The sequence below is a fragment of the Pelophylax lessonae genome, assembly GCF_965119305.1.
Source record: "Pelophylax lessonae genome assembly, chromosome: 2".
NCBI lineage: Eukaryota > Metazoa > Chordata > Amphibia > Anura > Ranidae > Pelophylax > Pelophylax lessonae.
Window position 1 is genome coordinate 332669894 of NC_138769.1, and position 20449 is coordinate 332690342.

At 40.9% G+C, this 20449-nt stretch overlaps 1 protein-coding gene across 1 annotated transcript in view; it reads left to right on the forward strand.

Moving 5' to 3' along the window:
• Window positions 1-671: 671 nt before the first annotated feature.
• Window positions 672-20449, forward strand: part of LOC309547287 (UPF0500 protein C1orf216 homolog) — a 33951-nt gene continuing 14173 nt past the window's right edge. The window contains exon 1 of the mRNA XM_082247118.1: window positions 672-801. The gene's annotated coding sequence lies outside the window, so the exon portion shown is untranslated. The remainder of the gene's footprint in view (window positions 802-20449) is intronic.

Here is a 20449-nt window from a genome sequence, read left to right on the forward strand (position 1 = left end):
GGTGCGAATTCAGCCATACACTTTGTATGGCTAAATTCGCACTGCACCCGCACAAAAGTCGCACATGACCCTTTTTTTCAGCCGCATCAGGATCGGATCGCACAGTGGTTTACACTTGTGCGATCCGATCCTGTGCGAACTGTCAGATCGCACTGCGATATGCGATCAAACTGGGGGTGTCGTTAACATTTAATTGACACCCCGTGCGTATCGCATATGGCAGTGTGAACTGCCAGATATGCGTTTGCGATGCGGGAACAGGCTGCGAATTCGCAGCCTTCCCGCATCGCACAAGTGTGAACCGGCACTAAGTCCACTTAGACTCCCCCCCCCCCCCCCCGTTCTCTTTTCTATATGGCCAGCATAAGACAGACACAGTTATTGGAGGTGTGAAGGTAATGAAAAGGTGTAGAAGACAGTAGGGGTTAGCTGAGTAATGTACAGTAATTACACAGTAAAATGGAGTGGATTTCTATAGAGTTCCATGTAGGTCCTGTAAAGCAGCACGTTGTCTGGTCTGAGCAGTAATAAACCAAATGCCATCATGTAGAAGCTGAAGCAGTGTCTGTGCTAATACCAGGAGTAAACCCAGAACAATGAGTGTTCTTGTAGGAAAGCGATCGCCTGTCAGGCAGCTGTCAGTGTCAGTGTATGTACTTCCATCCCTCCACTCCATAGGAAGTGTGTAACCATTGACGCTTTCCTGTCTCTGCTAAGGAAAACCTTTCCCTTCCTACAGCTGGAGGAGGAGGAGGAGCAGCCTGCATTCCGAGCACAGAGGGGAGATCAGCCAGCTAGACGGTAGGTGACAACATGACATCTGCTGCTTCTAGCCTACTAATATCTCTACCTACCTACCACATTATCACCTGCCATCTGCCAAGACACAGCCTACTCATACAGGGAGGCTGCCCATGCCAGGGGATGATGTGCCACAGTTATGGCCACTCATGTAACCATGCCTGGGTTTACCTGCTCATCAGGATGTGTAGGATTCACATTTATACATTGCTGTCTCATTACTCATGGGTCGGGGCTCATTTTATTAACTCTTTTGAAAATGAATTGACACAGCTTTAATATTTATTCATTGTTTCTGCATTTGTGTAAAATTAAATCAATGTCATGATAGTCTGTCTGTCTGTCTGTCTGTCTGTCTGTCTAATCTATCTATCTATCTATCTATCTATCTATCTATCTATCTATCTATCTATCTATCTATCTATCTATCTATCTATCTATCTATCTATCTATCTATCTATCTATCTGTCTGTCTATGATCTATCTATCCATCTAAGATACAATGATCTATCTATCTATCTATCTATCTATCTATCTATCTATCTATCTATCTATCTATCAAAGATACAATGATCTATCTATCTATCCATCTATCTAAGATACAATAATCTATCTATCCATCTATCTAAGATACAATGATCTATCTATCTATCTATCTATCTATCTATCTATCTATCTATCTATCTATCTATCTATCTATCTATCTATCTATCTATCTATCTATCTATCTATCTATCTATCTATCTATCTATCTATCTATCTGTCTGTCTATGATCTATCTATCCATCTAAGATACAATGATCTATCTATCTATCTATCTATCTATCTATCTATCTATCTATCTATCTATCTATCAAAGATACAATGATCTATCTATCTATCCATCTATCTAAGATACAATAATCTATCTATCCATCTATCTAAGATACAATGATCTATCTATCTATCTATCTATCTATCTATCTATCTATCTATCTATCTATCTATCTATCTATCTATCTATCTATCTATCTATCTATCTATCTATCTATCTATCTATCTATCTATCTGTCTATCTATCTATCTATCTATCTATCTATCTATCTATCTATCTATCTATCTATCTATCTATCTATCTATACAAAGATTTATCTATATATCTATATACAATGATCAATCTATCTATAATACAAGCATCTATCTATATATCTATCTAAGATACAATTTAGAGCTGTCTATTTATCTATCTAGAGCTGGCCATACATTATACAAATCCATGATCTAATATGAGGTTAAACCTAAACATTTTAATTTTGTGTGCAGTCAGGCCCTTGAATTACATAGAGGAAGGTAAATCTAAAGGAAATTGAATAAGAAAATTGTACAATGTATGGCCAGCGTAAGATACAATGATCTATCTAGCTATCTATCTATCTATCTATCTATCTATCTATCTATCTATCTATCTATCTATCTATCTATCTATCTATCTATCTATCTATCTATCTATCTATCTATCTATGATATAAGAAGGTTACAGCACACAGCACAGAGAGCATATAATATTTTCTCCTATTAAAGAATGATCCAGCAGCCTGCATTTGTAATCAGTGATCTGCACAATGCATGGTATATAAATACATTTCTTTTTTCTTAGGTTACTAATTCAGTGCAGAAATGCTATTATCAGTGTCTCAATGTATGTATTATATTGCATATGCAGCGTAGAGAGTTGTGTAATGCACATGTAGTTGTGTGCTGACATTTTCTGCATGTACAGTGTGGAGGTTCAAGGACATCACATTGCTACCTGATTATTTGTATATTACACAGCTAGGCATAGCTAGCCAGCTTTCATTTACTAATGCGGCATGGCATCTGTGTCCATTCTTCTATCTATGCCATGATGTGAATACCTTTGATGAAGTGATTACAGCAGTGTATATGCTGCATACACAGCTAGGAATGCAGGAAGCTGTACATCTGCTGGTCGCTGTCCTTCAGCACCATGCAATCAGTACAGGAAGGAGCCACCCCTTCCTTCTCTACTGTATACAGGCTGAGCTGGGATGGAGCTTTCTACTGCAGGTACTGGAGCCAATCATACCCTACATCCTGCCTCAATGGAGAAGAAATGAGGCATGATACACTTGTAGTTAAGATCAAGTGGAGGCAATCATAACATACAATACAATGTGAACCTCATGTAAAGGGCTACACAAACTGTCGGCGCTACATAAATCCTGTATAAGACTAAAATATCTGAACCTCAAGTAAAGCGTAGCACAAACTGTTGACTCTATATAAACACTCTATTATGATAGTAATGTATCTTAAACTAATGTAAAGCACTGCACAAACTGTTGGCACTATATAAAGACTCGATTATAATAATAACGTATCTGAAACTAAGGTAAAGCGCTGCACAAACTTCTGGCACTATATAAAGACGGTATTATAATAATAACATATCTGAAACTAAGGTAAAGTGCTGTACAAACTGTTGGTGCTACATAAATCCTATATAATAATAATATCTGAACCTCATGTAAAGCACTGCGCAAACTCTTGGTGCTACACAAATCCTTTATAAGAATAATACTGTATATCTGAACTTCACCTGCACAAACTGTTGGCAAAAAAAAATAAAAAATCTCTATTATAATAACAATAATGTATCTGAAACGAATGTAAAGAGCTTCACAAACTGTTGGCGCTACATAAATCCTGCATAAGAATAATATATCTGAACCTCATGTTGTAAAGCGCTGCACAAACTGTTGGTGCTACATAAATCATGTATAATACAGTGAGGGCCAAAAAGTTTTTGATCCCCTTCTGATTTTGTACATTTTCCCCACTGACAAAGAAATGATCAGTCTATAATTTTAATGGTTGGTTTATTTTAACAGTGAGAGACAGAATAACATCAACAATATCCAGAAAAACACATTTCAAAAAAGTTATAAATTGCTTTACATTTTAATGAGTGAAATAAGTATTTGATCCCCTATCAATCAGCAAGATTTCTGCTCCCAGGTGTCTTCTATACCCAGTAACGAGCTGAGATTAGGAGCACTCTCTTAAAGGGAGTGCTCCTAATCTCAGCTTGCTACCTGAATAAAAGACACCTGTCCACAGAATCAATCAATCAATCAGATTCCAATCTCTCCACCATGGAAAGGACCAAAGAGCTGTTCAAGGATGTTAGGGACAAGATTGTAGACTTACACAAGGCTGGAATGGGCTACATGACCATCGCCAAGCAGCTCAGGGAGGGGGTGACAACAGTTGGTGCAATTATTTGCAGATGGAAGAAACCCAAAATAACTGTCAATCTCCCTCTGTCTGGGGCTCCATGCAAGATCTCACCTTGTGGAGTTTCAATGATCATGAAAACGGTGGGGAATCAGCCCAGAACTACACAGGAGAATCTTGTCAATGATCTCAAGGCAGCTGGGACCATAGTCACCAAGAAAACATATAGTAACACAATATGGCGTGAAGGACTGAAATCCTGCAGCACTCGCAAAGTCTCCCTGCTCAAGAAATCACATGTACAGGCCTGTCTGAACTTTGCTAACGAACATCTGAATTATTCAGAGGAGAACTGGGTGAAAGTGTTGTGGTCAGATGAGACCAAAATCAAGCTGTCTGGCATCAACTCAATTGGATATGTTTGAAGGAGGAGGAATGCTGCCTATGACCCCAAGAACACTATCCCCACCATCAAACATGGAGGTGCAAACATTATGCTTTGGGGTTTTTTTTTCTGCTAAGGGGATAGGACAACTTCACCACATCAAAGGGAAGAGGAACGGGCCATGTACTGTCAAATCTTAGGTGAGAACCTCCTTCCCTCAGCCAGGGCATTGAAAATGCAGAGTGGATGGGTATTCCAGCATGACAATGACCTAAAACACATGGCCAAGGCAACAAAGGAGTGGCTCAAGAAGAAGCACATTAAGGTCCTGGAGTGGCCTAGACAGTCTCCAGACCTTAATCCCATAGAAAATATGTGGAGGGAGCTGGAGGTTCGAGTTACCAAATATCAGCCTCAAAACCTTATTGACTTGGAGAGGATTTGCAAAGAGTGGGACAAAATCCCTCCTGAGACGTGTGCAAACCTGGTAACCAACTATAAGAAATGTCTGACCTCTGTGTTTGCCAGCAAGGGTTTTGCCACCAAGTACTAAGTCATGTTTTCCAAAGGGGTCAAATACTTATTTCCCTCATTAAAATGCAAATCTATTTATAACTTTTTTGAAATGCGTTTTCTGGATATTTTTGTTGTTTTTCTGTCTCTCACTGTTAAAATAAACCTACCATTAAAATTATAGATTGGTCATTTCTTTGTCAGTGGGCAAACATACAAAATCAGCAGGGGATCAAATACTTTTTTCCCTCACTGTAATATCTGAACCTCATGTAAAGCGCTGCACAAACTGTTGGTGCTATATAAAGACTTTATTATAATAATCATGTATCTGAAACTATGTAAAGCATAGCAGAAACTGTTGGTGCTATATAAATACTGTATTATAATAATAATGTAGCTGAATGTCATGTAAAGCTTTTTGCAAAGTGTTAGCGATATATATAAACAGTGTATCATAATAATATACTTGAACCTCATGTAACAAGCTGTGCAAACTGTTAGAGCTATATAAACCCTGCATATTAAAGCGGAGTTCCGGCCACGGGGGTGAAATTTAGCTAAAAATACCCCTGGGACAGTCAGGACTAGTACATTCCACAATAGATAGCCTCTGTACTGTCCCGGGTCGCACTTACCTTTTAGAAGAAATACTTACCTTGAAAATGTCTTCTCCAGCGCTGCCATCTCGGATGTGGGCAGCTGAAGCCAGCGCGATCCTCTTCTGCGTCCTCCCAGAATGCGCCTGCACCGGCACTGATTAGCAGCACTGAAGGGCACTGATTAACAGCACTGGTGGGCACTAAGGGGACCGATATGCCTCTAACAGAAGACAGTTAATGCCTTTCTTCTTTTCTTTGCGCTGACAGCGTGAAAAAAAAGTAGCTGGTAAGCAGCTTCTGTTTACTTCCGTGTTCAGCTGTCGTTGGCTGACAGCTGATCACTTGGCAAAGGGCCAACTGTGATTGGCCCTTTACCCTGCTCTGTGATAAGCCAAGTCCCAAAGTTCCCCTCGGGGTACACGGGCAGCGCGAGAATGGGAGGATGTCCATTTATGCCCTCCTGGCATTTTAAGTCTATGCTGTGCCATCTTTCGCTATAGCATGAGCGCCAAGTGGTTAATAAAATTGATGAGAAAAATGATGAGAAAAACACCCAAGTGTCTTCACTATTTCTTTACAATTCCATGCATATCCATCACCAGGTGAAAAACCTGCAAACCCTAATTAAATAGTGGCGATTTGCTGTAATGATGTGATCGCTGAATAAAGCTTTGGACCCATTTTTGGAGATCTTGGTGTGCTGGTGACATCTCTCTATTTAATTAAATAAGAGATTTGCATTTGCTGTATATTCCCCAGTGCAGTAAATCCTCAGAGAACACCTCCTCAATCCTCGGGATAGGTGCCCTTCTCTGCTCTCCAATATGATCATACATCCCCAATATACGGTTTATATTGAATATAAAGGCACGAACATAGTGTACTCGGTTTCACATGTTTATTGTTCCCCCGCAAAATAATCCACTTACAAGAAACTAGGTATAGAGTGCTAAACAATACTGTCATCAGCTGACTCACCACCTAACCACAGCGGGAGAGCGGTATGACATCACAAGCTCGGCTCCTCCCTCCTAGACACGTTGCACCCTGTGTTTGGGCTTCTTCAGTAGGCCTGTGAAGGCATTAAGCACTTGCATTATTCGCTCATATATTACTGATCACATCCGAATGTTCATGTTCAGAATGCATCTAGTTTTTCCACAGTGTGCTGTTTGTAGGTACCCAGAAATCTGTACATAGGATTTTTGTCAAGTCTTTACCACTTAAGACCACTTAAGAAGATTTTACCCCCTTCCTTACCAGGGCCTATTTTGCGATTCGGCACTTTGCAACTTTAACGGACAATTGCGTGGTCGTGCAACGCTGTACCTAAACGAATTTGATGTCCTTTTTTTCCACCAAACAGAGCTTTCTTTTGGTGGTATTTGATCACCTGTGCGATTTTTTGATCATGCGCTATAAACAAAAAAAGAGCGTAAATTTTGCAAAAATAACAATATTTTTCAAATTTTTTTATATGAAATTCCCCCCCAAAAAAATTAAAAAATCAAAATTTTTTAACATTTTAGGCCAATTTGTTTTCTGCTACATATGTTTGGTAAAAAAAAATTGCAATAAGCGTATTTTGATTGGTTTGCGCAAAAGTTATTGCGTTTACTAACTAAAGGAAAGATTTTTGTCATTTTTGTTGGTTTTTTTTTAAAGAGTAATGGCGGCGATCTGCGATTTTTTTTGCGGGACTGCGACATTGCGGGGGACAGATCGGAGCCTTGACTGACATTTTTGACACTTTTGGGGGTACCAGTGACATTGCTACAGTAATCAGTGCTATACATATGCACTGTTACTGTAAAAATGACACTGGCAGGGAAGGAGTTAACTTTATTAGAGAAGGAGGGGTAAGTGTGTCCTAGGGGCATGCTTCTAACTGTGATTGGATGTGGCTTGAGGTGTAAGAACAGAGATCAACGGTCCTACATAGCAGAACCGTATGATCTCCATTCTTACACAGGGGAGAATGACAGGCGGCTTTGTTTACACTAGCCGCCTGCCTTTCTCCCGCTGTAGCGGACAATCGCGAGTGCCCGGCGGACATTGGGTCCGCCGGGCACACGCGCGGGGGGGGGTCCCTGAGCGAGCGGGAGCGCGCCTCCAGTGGCGCGCGCTCGCTCCCTAGAGCCTCAGAGGCTAGCGACGTACTCCTACATCGCTTTGCCTGTGATGGGCTGACCGCCACAGTAAATAGTCATGCGGCGGTCGGCAAGTGGTTAATTTCCCTCATATCACCCGCCCATGCTTCTTAGATAAACTATAATTTTCCCTTAAAGGGTAAGTACTTGTGGAAAAAAAGATAAAATAACAATATAGCATATATCATTTCTAGACATGCCATTTTGTAATTTAGGCTCTATACACACTTGTGTGACTCCAAAATCATGTAATTTCCATTGCGACTTTACATTGCAACTTTGGATACTTTGGTGTGACTTGGATGTAACTTTAGCTGTTGACTTTTGCTTTGACTGTTGTACAGCTATCGCATTGCTAAAATTAAGATGCGGCTTTCATGCAATATTTAAATGTGTCCATTGCAGTCTATGGCACTCAAGTCACACGGAAGTTGCATCAAAGTAGTGCAGGAACCTCTTTAAATTTGCTGCGAATTTAAGTAGCATAGATTTGAACAGCTTCCACTGAAATACATAGGCTGCGACTTGTCATGCAAATTTATGTGTCCAGAGTCGCCTGACAGGTCACTCAAGTGTGAATGGAGCCTTAGTGTTCTTAAAAATGACCTTCCCTTTTCAATCTGCAGCCACTGTTATTTTCTGTAAAATTCAATGCAGTTTTGCAACCTGGAGGTGTTCTGTACTTGTGTACAGAACGCCCCAGAAATGTATTTTCCTGCTTGTGTGATTGGCTCATTGATTCCTAGAACTCTGCAGAAAGATACAAATTACAGATCTAAATTTTGCCCTGAAGTGCCAGGACAGGAGAAACACCCACAATATGACCACACATTTTAGGCATTCTCTGCAATTGGAATTTCAGTTTTGGTGAGATACTATGTAGGGGTTAAATATTTCCAAAGGGATGCAGACCCTGCAGCTTTTTTCATTCAGAACCAGTCCCTCCCAGTCAGAACCAGTATCCAAAGGGCATAGTGGAAAAACAAAACAGCAATTTCTTCAGAGTAGCAAAAGGTAGTAATCTGCAACAAAGTTAAAATCTCTGCAATGTACATTGATCACTCAGAGGGGAAGGTTTTTTCTCAACAAAAGTGGAGTTACTCTTATAGCGGTATTAAACCCAAAAGCAAATATTTATTAGATTGCAGCTTACCAGTTTTTATACTGTATATGATGGTTGCATTTGTTTTCTTTTTTTAGGCTTTCTTTCACTTATTTTCACCTGATGATCATACCAACAAGTCTGTTTTTCAAAGGAATAAGCTTTCTTCCAGATGTAACAGTTACAGGGATAAGACAAACCATTTACCACTGACAGGGGTGGCTACAATGATCTGCTTTTATTAATGTTTATAAAACCTTTATCCCAAAAGAAAAACAAAACTGTTATCCAAAGGTGCCCCTGTGCTCCTTTATCTAAAGCAGGGGCACTCTAATACAGGAGGTGTGTTACTGGCTGGATCACCAGGTGAAAAACAGAGGGAAAAAGGCAAAAAAGCTTAAAAAAAAAAAAAACTGAAAGCAGCTACCATATCTAATGATTGATGAGCTGCAATATATAACATTTTTGGTTTTGGGCTAAATACTGCAGTAACCACTTGCTTACCTCCCTAAAGCAGTTTTACTGCTACAGGGCGGCAGCTGTGCTTAGGATCATGTATATATACATGATCTGGCTCTTCTGGGTAGGGGGCGTAGTAGTAAAACCCTTTGATTGCCTCTAATGTTAACCCCTTCCCACCTAGTGTCATTAGTACAGTGACAGTGCATATTTTTTAAGCACTGATCACTGTATTAGTGCCACTGGTCCCCAAAAAGTGTAGAAAGTGCCAGTTAGTGTCCGAATGTCTGCCGCAGTATAGCAGTTCTGCTATAAGTCACTGATTGCCACCATTAGTAGTAAAAAATAGAAAAATATATATATAAAAATATCCCATAGTTTGTAGACGCTATAACTTTTGCGCAAACCAATCACTATACTCTTATTGGGATTTTCTTTACCCAAAATATGTAGCAGAATACATATTGGCCTAAATTTATGAAGACATTTTATTCTTCCAATTTTTTTATTGGATATGTTTTATAGCAGAATGTAAAAAATATTGTTTTTCTTTTAACCACTTTAGCCCCGGAAGATTTGGCTGCTCAAAGACCAGGCCCTATTTTGCGATTCGGCACTGCGTGAATTTAAGGGACAATTGCGCGGTTGTGCGACACTGTACCCAAATGAAATTGATGTCCTTTTTTCCCCCACAAACAGAGCTTTCTTTAGGTGGTATTTGATCACCTGTGCGATTTTTACTTTTTGCGCTATAAACAAAAAGAGAGCGACAATTTTGAAAAAATTGCAATATTTTTCACATTTTTTTATATAAAATTTCCCCCCAAAAAAATGTAAAAACCCAAATTTTGACTGCGGGACTGCGACATTGTGGCGGACAGATCGGACCATTGACTGACATTTTTGACACTTTTGGGGGTACCAGTGACATTACTACAGTGCTATACATATGCACTGTTACTGTAAAAATGACACTGTCAGGGAAGGGGTTAACTTTATTAGTGATGAAGGGATTAAGTGTGTCCCTAGGGGTGTGATTCTAACTGTAAATGGGCGTGGCTTGTGATGTAACCACAGAGACATACGATCCTACATAGCAGGATCGTATGATCTCTGCAGTTACACCAGGGAGAATGACATTGTTTACATTAGCCACCTGCCTTTCTCCCTCTGCACCGAGAGATCGCGAGTGACCGGCGGGCATCGGAGCCGCCGGTCAATCGCGCGGACATGTCAGGGAACGAGCGGGGCGGGAGTGCGCGCTCGCCCCCTAGAGGCTCGTAGGTGAGCGACGTAGTCCTACGTTACTTTGCCTGTACGGGGCTGACCGCCGCCGTAAATAGTCGTGTGGCGGTCGGCAAGTGGTTGAAATTGTCAGTTTTTATTTGTTTATAGCGCAAAAAAGAAAACTGCAAAGGTGATCAAATACCACCAAAATAAAGCTCCATTTGTGGGGAAAAAAATGACATAAATTTTATTTGGGTACAGCGTCTTACGACCACTCAATTGGCAGTAAAAGTAACATAGTGCTGTATTGCAAATATGGCCTGGTCATGAAGGGGGGTAAATCTTCCAGAGCTGAAGTGGTTAAACACTTATTATTTATTATCTTGTACTTACAATTTTTCTTCCCACTGACTTTAACACTTATCCTATTTCCTAAAATATAATCTGTAAATTAAACCTGTCACTTTGCCATTTCAAGTCAAAGTAAGGGTTCCGTCACACCTGCGTCAGCAATTGCAGAAAGGGGATTTCTACACCCCCAAAACATTTGGATTTTCCTCTTCTGGTCTCTTTTCAGCAGGCTCTGGCTCTTTTTATCACTGTATTCTGAGTACTAAATTCTTGTATGTATTTATGAACATCAGCTGCTATATGACTAAGCGGTGCCGACTTTACCTATGTATATATATTCTATTTTGGATATACACTCTCCAGCCACATTATTAGGTACACCTGTTCCTGGTAACACAAATTGCTAATCAGCCAATCCCGTGGCAGCAATTCAATGCGTTTAGGCATCTAGACGTGGTAAAGACAACTTACTGAAGTTTAAAACGAGCATTAGAATTGGGAAGAAAGTGTATTTAAGTGACTTTGGACATGGCATGGTTTTCTGTGCCAGACGGGCTGGTCTGAGTGTTTCAAAAACGACTGTGATTTTCATGCACAACCATCTCTAGGGTTTACAGAGAATGGTCCAAAAAAGAGAAAATATCCGTTAAGCAACAGTTGCGAGGATGAAAATGCCTTGTTGATGTCAGAGGAGAATGGGCAGACTGGCTCGAGATGATAGAAAGGTAACAATAACTCAAATAACCACATGTTACAACCAAGGTTTACAGAATACCATCTCTGGATGCACAACACATCAAACCTTAAAGCAGATGGGCCACAGCAGCAGAAGACCATACTGGGTGCCACTCCTGTCAGCTAAGAACAGAAAACTAAAGGCTATAATTTGCACAGGCTCACCAAAATTGGACAATAGAAGATTGGAAAAACGTTGCCTGGTCTGATGAGTCTGGATTTCAGCTGCAACTTTCAGATGGTGGGGTCAGAATTTGGCATAAACAATATGAAAGCATGGAACCGTCCTGCCTTATCAATGGTTCAGGCTGGTGGTGGTGTAATGGACTGGGGAATATTTTCTTGGCACACTTTGGGCCCCTTAGTACCAACTGAGCATTGTGTAAACTCCACGGCCCACCTGAGTATTGTTGCTGACCATGTCCACCCCTTTATGACTATAGCGTACCCATCTTCTGATGGCTCCTTCCAGCAGGATAATGCACCATGTCACAAAGCTCAAATCATCTCACCACTGGTTTCTTGAACATGACAATGAGGTCACTGTACTCCAATGGCCTCCACAGTCACCAGATCTCATTCCAATAGGCACCTTTGGGATGTGGTGGAACGGAAGATTCACATCATGGATGTGCAGCCGACAAATCTGCAGCAACTACATGATGCCATCATGTCAATATGGACCAAAATCTCTGAGGAATGTTTCCAACACCTTGTTGAATCTATGACACAAAGAATGAAGGCAGTTCTGAAGGCAAAAGGGGGTCCAAACCCGTACTAGCAAGGTGTACCTAATAAAGTGCCTGGAGAATTAACAGCGGAGCAAAAACCTTTGCTGTATTATGCTTGATGTGATACAACATACCTATAGTATAATAGTTGCCTATACAGTATACTGAATGCAACTTTATTGTGAAAGCACTCTTGGTATGTAGTATACAAAGGAAATTTCTCCTCTAAGTTGGGATTTTAAGGGCAATTAATACAAGAAAATAAAATAATATCAGTTTATTGAAAAACAACAAGTACAAAACATGTCCACATTAACATACAAAAGTAATACAATGCATAAAAATAGGTCATAATAATGAGCAAACAGATGCCCTTGATACACTAATGAAACCCCAATGAGTCCCCATGCGGAGGGAAATCCAACCCTTTTCGAATAACAAATGAACTTGCAGTTCTATTCTTCTTTAGGGAAAATTGTCCCCACCTCTGTGATAGGAGATAACAATATTTTCATTCATTACATACATTTTCATAACTGGAGTCCCCCCACACACACATAAGTAACACCACTACTGACCACACGGCATGGAATGGAAGTCCACGGGCATTGGTTCCCAAAAGAAAAGCCCTCTGTGCCAAGTTGCCACCAACGGGATATATCTTGGTATATAGAATAGTATATAGATTTAAAAATGATGGGGGAGCATGTGACCTTGTCCCTTTTTCCCCACTCTACACTACATGGCACCTGAGCCGCTAATTGCTGGGTCTGAGTTTTGTTTTGTGACGTAGGGGAAAGGTCCAGAACTGTGTGCAATCTCTAATACTGAATTTACATAAGACATTTTACTCAGGGATCTGAAAGGAGGAGCAAGGAGTGTAGGGATGGTAAGTATTAGGCTGGGCATACAGATTCCCCCATCCACACAAGAGAGGCATATGGCGCAATCCTTCCCGCTGTGCTATTGTATTCTGATAATGGGTACAGTCCCGATCGAGAGATTAGATCAACTTTTGTCAAGCAGGAGCAGTTATAGATAGATCTATATTCAGCGATCCCTGGTAAAGCGGCCGAACTTAAATCCATCTACAGTATGGCCAGCTTTGGTAGCGTAAGTCTGGTTATTATGAGGACCTATTACTTTATCTTGAATGAGCAAAGTGACTACATGAACCCACTCCCTCCAACACTAATGCAGACCTTGACCTACCTATGAAAACTAAAGAGCATACATAGTTAAAACTTTTTATTGTAATTTTGGATAGAGTATGAAATGATTAGAAGGCCTGTCTGGTTTTCATTGCTGTTTGTGTACCTCTCTGTAAAATTCACAAGCGGTGTGCATTCTGGTGGCCATTACCATGAAAACAGAAAGTGAAGGAGAAATCTAAATTTTATAGTTGTAATCAGAATAGGTAAAGCTTTTCAAAAGGGGTACATATTCCGGTGACAGTTGTAAGAAAGGAAAATTCCCCTTACATTGTAGAGACATGTTGGGACAGGAAGTGAAGAGAAAGTTCCCCAACAGGTCACAGAAATAAAAAAAATAAACTGACAGAAGCTTTAGAGCCGGTTCACACTAATCCGACTTGTTAGGCGACTTGGTCACCTGACAAGTAGCTTCCAATGCTGTGCAATGGAACCGTTCTAATCAGAGCGACTCAAGTCACTCCGACTTAGAAAAAGGTTCCTGCACTATTTTTTGGCAAAGTCGAAGCGACCTGCATTGACTTCTATTATGAGAAGTCGTTGCAAGCCGCGCTGAAGTCACGCTGCACGGGCGACTTCATTAGTCGTCCGAAGTCGGGGCGACTTTAAGTCGGATTAGTGTGAACCGACTCTTAACCACTTGCCGACTGCCGCACGACTATTTACGGCAGCAGTCAGCCCCTCACAGGCAAAGTGACGTAGGACTACGTCGCTAGCCTGTGAGCCTCTTGGGGGCGAGCGTGCACCGCCGGAGGCGCGCTCCCGCTCGTTCCCGCCTCTGCCTGCTCCCTAACATGTCCGTGCGTGTGACCGGCGGACCCGATGTCCGCCGGTCACTCGCGCTCGTCCGGTACAGGGGGAGAAAGGCAGGCGGCTAATGTAAACAAAGCCGCCTGTCATTCTCCCTTGTGTAAGTGCAGAGATCATACGGTCCTGCTATGTAGGATCGTATATCTCTGTAGTTACACAAACAGCCACATCCCTGCACAGTTAGAAGCACGCCCCTAGTGACACACTTAACTCCTCCTTCTCCAATAAAGTTAACCCCTTCCCTGCAAGTGTCATTTTTACAGTAACAGTGCATATGTATAGCACTGATTACTATAGTAATGTCACTGGTACCCCCAAAAGTGTCAAAAATGTCAGTCAGGGGTCCGATCTGTCCGCCGCAATGTCGCAGTCCCGCAAAAAAAATCGCAGATCGCCACCATTACTCGTTAAAAAAAAACAATAAAAATGACAAAAATCTTTCCCTTAGTTAGTAAACACAATAACTTTTGCGCAAACCAATCAAAATACGCTTATCGCGATATTTTTTACCAAACGTATGTAGCAGAAAACAAATTGGCCTAAAATGTTAAATAATTTGGATTTTTACATTTTTTTTTGGGGGGGGGGGGGATTTCATATAAAAAAATGTGAAAAATATTGTTATTTTTGCAAAATTGGCGCTCTTTTTTTGTTTATAGCGCATGATCAAAAAAATCGCACAGCTGGTAAAATACCACCAAAAGAAAGCTCTGTTTGTGGGAAAAAAGGACGTCAAATTAGTTTAGGTATAACGTCGCACGACCGCGCAATTGTCCGTTAAAGTCACGCAGTGCCAAATCGCAAAATAGGGCCTGGTCAGGAAGGGGGTAAAATCTTCCGGGGCTTAAGTGGTTAATCCTTCCCTACCTTATCAATAAAGAAATTATAATAAAAGTGCTGCGCTTTCAAAATCTATGTGTAAATATTATCTAATAATATAAATAGTGATCAAAAACTAAATCTCAATGGAAAAATCTGTTGAAACATGATAACTAAAAAAATATATCCAGTGTGTAGCCTAAATGTGTTCATATACTAACACCATAAAGTGTAATTAAAACGCAACTTCCTAATAAATGCAAAACACCTCACCATCCTAATAATCCCAATTGGAAATGCATGTGTATCAAACTATACAAAAAATGTACAAAAAATATACCTAGTGACAAATAATGAATAAAATTGCTAGATGTTAACAATTGCAGTCTTTCATACGAGTTGATGTAACAGGTGCAGATATTATTTCTTTATTAATAAACAATTTATAAATTGCTTATCAAAAAAGAAATAAAAGAAAAAAAAGGTTTGGCTATACATACACTTTAACCCTTAGCACCTAGCTTAAACTAAGATTTAATTCTTACTGTAGCCTACACCCTAACAACTAACATAATTCTGAAAATAAATCTTTGTTTATGCCTCGTACACACGCAATGATTATCGGCCGACCGATCGGCCGTCTTTTGTCCAGTGTTGTTGTGTTGGTTGGAATGTGCTCTAGACTTGCACTGGACTTTTGTTGGCCGACAGAAAATGACGTCACTACGTTCGACGCACATCCGACGCTACAAAAGAGGAAGTGAGTGTTTGGCCCTGACCCTTCTGGGCATCTCGCGCTGATTTCGGTAGCATTTGTTTGGTTAACGACATTTCGCTATTTTCAGAGACATCGTTCGAGAATTTATTATGGAGACCGAGGATTCGACTCTGGCTGTAGTTGGGCTTGGAGTTATGGCTCTGAGGCGAGTTATGAGCAAGAGGAAGAAGAAGCGGACCTCCTGGACCAAAAATTGGTTGCTTAACCGTGATCAATTTTCCCACATGTCCTTGCTGAGGGAGCTCCAGGAAAATAATCCTGATGACTTCAGGAATTATTTGAGGATGACGGATCCCATCTTTCACCGTCTTCTTGCCCTGGTGTCCCCCTATATTCTGAAGCAGGATACATGTATGCGGGTTGCAATTACTCCTGAACAAAGGTTAATTGCAACTTTGAGAAATCTTGCTACAGGGAGAAGCCTGCAGGATCTCAAGTTCACCACAGGCATCTCCCCCCAAGCTCTTGGAGTCATCATCCCTGAGACCTGCTCTGCTATCATCAAAGTCTTGCAGAAGGACTATATCAAGGTATGTTTCCTTTTTTTAGATTACATTACATGTATTTGTGATCTCATCCGATTTTTGCTTATTTTGGATGTACATCAAATTACAGATGTCATTATTTTGTAACTACCCTCTGTCCGCATGCACATAGTAGTAAAGCTTTATATTTTCATAACCATTTGTAAAATTACCCAGTAACCACCCCAGCATTCTCTCCTATGTGTCCCTAAACGCATTGCCTGTTAACAGTATATTGAATCTGTGTCATTTTCTGACTTTCCCTGAACCAATTATTCCTTTGCAAATGTTTTAGTACCTAGTTTATGATTTATCTTAAAGACATCAGTCCATCCATTCCAACCTATGATTGTGTATGTTTATGTAATGCTGTTAAAACGTTCAGTGGCCACAAGCCCTTATTGATGTATAAAAGCATAGTTTTACTTACCCACCCACCCACCCATGCTAAATGTAAAAGTCAGCATATACCAAAGCTCTAGCTGGTGAATTACAATATAATCACATTAGGAGGTGCAAAATAAATGTATGTAGATGTCATAACCCAAAAAGCTAAAGATTTCCTTCATATTGTTTTTATCTTAAAGTTGCATAAGCATTTAACAGACAAATGTGTGTGTGATAATGTGATGTGCTCAAGCACTTTTTTTTTTTTCCCACAGTTTCCTTCAAACGCAGAGCAATGGCTGGAGATTGCTGCTCAATTCCAAGAAAAGTGGATCTTTCACAATTGCGGGGGTGCTATAGATGGGAAGCACGTTCGCATTGTCCCCCCTCCCAATTCTGGCTCATATTTTTATAATTATAAAGATTTTTTTAGTATAGTAATGCTAGCCATAGTTAATGCTAACTATGAGTTTCTGTTTTTGGATATTGGCAAAAATGGCCGCAATTTGGATGGGGGAGTTATTGAGCAGACGGAGTTCGCTCGTCGCCTTCATAACAGCACTCTGAACTTGCCATCCAGGGAGCAAACCAGTGAGGGGCTGAGCTTTGTGTTTGTGGCAGATGATGCTTTTGCACTTGGGGAGCATCTTATGAAGCCCTTTCCTCAAAGGAACCTCACCCCCGGCCAAAGGATCTTCAATTACCGGTTGTCCAGAGCTCGCAGAGTGGTGGAGAATGCCTTCGGGATCATGGCGAACAGTTTCCGTATATTCCTGACTTCCATTCATCTGGCACTCTACAAAATAGATCACGTGGTCCTGTGTTGCTGCATTTTACACAACTTTTTACGCAGGAATGCTGAGAACTATCTAACTTTGCATCAACTGGATACTGACCCTGGCTTGCCAGGGCCAAGTGGAGAGGCACAACCACGTGAGCAAGTGGAGTCCATGACCTCAATGGAAGTCGGCCGTTCTGGATTGGCATCCCAAAGTGCCCGTGATATCCGGCAAAAATATCTGGAATATTTTGTTGGGAGAGGGGCTGTTTCGTGGCAGGAATTACTGCCAAACGCATGATAAATTTGATATATCTAATAATATTTCTGGAATAAAAAAAAATTGCAATGATTCTGTATTGTGTATTCTAATAATTTGGGCACATATCAAAAACAACATTTTTTGTGTTCATCGTGTGTTATATTTGTGTGACTTTAGAAGGGTTAATACATTCATCAGTGTGTTTATCTACTGTTGTCTCTCCCCAGCTGTTCAAATGCGATTATGGCATGTGTTTTTTGTTTACCAGTGGTCTAAATACAAGGGCCTTCTGCACCCCTTTTAATTTCTACAAACCCTCTCACATTGAGAAGTACTGTAGGTCACACCCAAGGTTCATCCAATGTCACCTTACATTGGTGGTCATTGGCCAGAAGGTGCCCATACTATATATTTATTGTAATACATTAGTGTACTAACAGCTTACCTCCACCTGTTATGTTGTGTTCATTTATGACATCCTTCTCACTGCCCACCAATGTAAGGAGATGTCAGTGTTATGTGAAACTTGCTCAGTGTTGAGATCGAAGTGTTATATATAGGCAGGGCTTTTTTTCACAGAGAATAGGTGCAGGAACTCCCCCTTTTCAAGTCACCCCTTGTCTCCGCCCCTACCCACCTCCGAGTACCGTTTCTTGGTTCCACCCATTACCCACCTCCCAAGACCACCCCTTTTAGATAATACAGTAACATTTGTGGTACTAACTAATTTGTATTGAGCTTGTTAATGATAACAAGAAAAGCAGTAGAATAGATCCCCTGCAGCCAGCAACAATCGACCACTCACAACAAAACACCCCCCTCCCTAGCAGCAACAACAGATCTCCTCGCAGCCAGCATCAGCAGACCCTCTGGAAGAATAGATTCCCCCCCAGCAACAATGGACCACCTACAAGAAAATACCACCCCCTTCCTCAGCAACAATAGACCCCTGGAAGCAACAACAGATCTTCCAGCAGCCAGCAACAATAGACCTCTTCCTCATCAGTAGATCCCTCAGCAACATAAGACCCACCCTTAGCAACAATAGATCCCCTGCCAGCAACAACAGATCTCCCCAGCAACAGACCCCCCTGCAATAATAGATTCCCTCCAGTGACATTAGATCCCCAGCAACCAGCATCAACAGACCCTGCAGCACACCTCCAGCACCCCTTGCCATTGCATACATTCAGTCCTGGAGGTGCCGGAACTGCGTTCCCCCGCGTTCCCGCTGAAAAAAAGTCCTGTATATAGGTAATGTAAAGTGAAATAGACAAACGAACCAGCAATACACTATATATTACACTGATCTCCCTACACTGATTGCTACTGCCCATCTCAATGCCATATAGAATCCTAGGAGTGCTAGTACTTTAAATAGAACCTGTATTTTTGTAGACTGATTGCAACTCAGTTCACAGATATCGTGCATTCAGTGTACTAGTGAATATCACTTGTTAGATGTCCACTGGTCCTGAAGGCACAAACATTTTGGCCGGATGATAATTATACACACAATCAAAACTGCTTTAATTAACATGCAAATATGTGAACAGGACAGCCATCATACATTTTGTGCTACTTTACCCAGCTTTAGATCTGCGCCTCCACCGAAAGTCAAAGAAAGAATCAAACACACATTGTTGAGTGTAAAAATGTTTTATTAAAACACATTCACAGGGTTAGGGTTAGGGTGTTGTAAAGTGCTTTATATGCATAGGAGCCCTGTCTAAAACTGTATCAAACTTGGGGACACCTTTAACAGATGATGATGCATGTATTTGCCAAAAAATAGGCCATAAAATTTTAAACGAACATCGGGAAAAACAAAAACATCCCAATAAAAACCAATAAAATATATTAAAAAAGAAGCTTAAAATTTGGCAAGCATGTCAACAAAGTCACGCATTTTTTTTTTTTGTAAGGCTGTAGCAGCCTCCTTCATTTTTTCAAGCTCAGAGCAGCATTGTAGAGCCTCAACTGTCATCCTGGCTATAGTGCAACTAGGAATAACATGACCTGTTAATAAAAAATCATATATTAAGTACATGCCAAGCAACTAGATGAGGTCATAATATCTAAACATTTTGGGTCAAGTTCATCTTAAACTAATGAAGAGTTAATACCTACCCTGCTCTTCGGATCTTCTCCGCTCCGCTCTTCTGTTGTCCGCTCTTCTGCTCTTTTGCCCTAGGCTCTTCTTCTTCCTCCTGTCCACCTCCGATGCTGTCCCCGATGATTATGCCGGTCTCCAGTCTCTGCAGCTTATTATATATCCATTAGGGGGGTGTCCGCCTGATGACGTCATAATGGATATATAATAAGCTGCAGAGATCGGAGACCGGCATAATCATCTGGGACAGAATCGGAGGAGGACAGGAGGAAGAAGAAGAGCCAAAGGGCAAAAGAGCAGAAGAGCGGACAACATAATAGCAGAAGATTGGACAGCAGAAGAGCGGAGAGGAGAAGATCAGAAGAGCAGAGTGGAGAAGACCGGATGAAGATTTTTAATAAAATTTCAAAAACGCCTCCTGTCGTTATTCACATACACTGCCTTTTATGGGGTGAACGGGTAGGGGTACAATGT